This window comes from Octodon degus, unplaced genomic scaffold (assembly GCF_000260255.1).
Source record: "Octodon degus isolate 3935 unplaced genomic scaffold, OctDeg1.0 scaffold00067, whole genome shotgun sequence".
NCBI lineage: Eukaryota > Metazoa > Chordata > Mammalia > Rodentia > Octodontidae > Octodon > Octodon degus.
In genome coordinates this window covers 3,081,811-3,083,573 of record NW_004524643.1, presented here as the reverse complement: position 1 = coordinate 3,083,573, position 1,763 = coordinate 3,081,811, and the positions used below count along the sequence as shown (strand labels likewise).

General features: G+C 38.6%; 1 protein-coding gene and 1 long non-coding RNA gene across 3 annotated transcripts in view; both read left to right on the top strand.

The window, feature by feature from the left end:
* LOC111817693 overlaps window positions 1-1,405 on the top strand; it is a 9,370-nt gene extending 7,965 nt beyond the window's left edge. Inside the window, exon 3 of the long non-coding RNA XR_002821827.1 lies at window positions 1,394-1,405. This is a non-coding gene — a long non-coding RNA (uncharacterized LOC111817693). The remainder of the gene's footprint in view (window positions 1-1,393) is intronic.
* Sbf2 (SET binding factor 2) overlaps window positions 1-1,763 on the top strand; it is a 508,807-nt gene that overhangs the window by 22,221 nt on the left and 484,823 nt on the right. The window lies entirely within an intron of this gene.

Sequence of the window (1,763 nt, the reverse complement as noted above, 5' to 3'; positions counted from 1 at the left end):
CTCAGGCCCTTGTGCTTGCCAGGGAAGTGCTTATTCCACTGAGCCATCTCCCCAGCCCCTCTTTTTCTTTATTTATAGAAGATATGAGGTAGAATTAGTGTTAGAAGTGTAACTGATGTTATACTTACATACTGTGGTTATTGGAAACAAGGGCCATGGCATCAATTTACAGGGTCTGGATTTCACTTGTGCTGTTCATTAAATGTGATCTTGAATAAGAATATAACCTTTAGGGGGCTGGCCGGTTAGCTCAATTGTTTAAAGTGCTTGCTTGGGCAAACTCAGTTAAGTGCAAGGGACTGTGGTTCCATCTCTAGCTCCACATGCTGTACCAGATCCCACCTTAAGGCAGCCTGAGCCCCGCCCCCAAAAAGAATACAACCTTTATGAATCTCAGTTTATTAATTTGTGGTATTTCCTGTCAAGTGCTTCCCTCAATGATTGACATGGTATGTAAAAAATAGTGATTAGTAAAATTATCTGTGTTTTTATCACAAAATATTTAGGTATACTAGTTAGACAATCATTCTTTTACAATAGGAAGTATCTAAATATAGTTTGACTTTGGTCTTCTTTTTTGTTTTGTTTTTTGTTTTTGGTTCTGAGAATTGAACTCTGGACTTTGCCCTTGTCAGGCAGGTGCTTGTGCCACTGAGCTATATCCCTGGCTCAATACAGTTTTTTAAAAAACATTTTAATTGATTTTTAATTACTTAATTATTTTATTTTTTGTGGTACCAGGGATCAAACTCAGGACCCTGCACTTGCCAGGCAGGCACTTAACCCACTGAGCTATCTCCCAGCCCTCAGTATAGTTTTATTTAGTATAATTGATGTGCAGACTAGGGGGTCAAATTGGAATCTTAATCCAGTGAAAACATTTTCATAGGGAAGAGAATATTAAATTTCTATACCCAGGAGTAGAAATTACAAGGAGTAGTGTGAAATGATGTCACTGTTTGAGATCTGCTATGTAGGAAGTGGAGGGAGTAACAGTATGGCACTATACCATGGAGAGAGTGTGCCAGATTTTTAAGCCTGAATTTAGTAAGGACATTTTGACATATTAACAAAACGTATATTGACAGCCTTAATGCTTTGAGTGTGAGCTACAACCAATCTGAAAAATGCAGCTTCAAAGGCTTGCATCATTTATACTTTTTACCACGAATCCTCCCCATTATGCCACAGTTCCCTGAGATTAGTATTAGTTGTGTGTAGAAAAGCCAGTAATTTATATACTGGATTAGGCCAAGAACCCTAGTAGTTTTGTGTTAGAAAATGATGATGTAAGTCTGCATGATTCTCTTGCGTAGGGAATTTGGACGTCAGGTAGCAGGGAACGCAATAAGTAGATAGTATAGTACAGTAGAAAACATAGAGGAGAGAGCAGTCATTGTAGAGGGTGAAACGTAACCACAGTCATTGTGGAAGCAGAACCAGGAAGCTGGGTTATGAAGAGGATCAACTAGAGTTTCTATTGGGATAGTAATTTTGCTTTTATCTTGACCGGTAAAGTTTTCGGTGCATCCTGATTGTAAGACAGTCCTTGTGCTCCATATTTCTCCATTAAGTTTCCTCTCTCCCTCCGCTTTTTTTTTTTTTTTTTTTTGAGTGGTGCTGGAGATTTAACTTATGGCTTTTCTGATCTTGGTCATGCACTTTTTTACTGTGCTGCATCTCACTAAATTTTCCTTTTGCCATAAAGTAGGTGAATCTGAATGTATCCCTGCAATCAGAAGGAGCCTGTCTTGCACACTTAC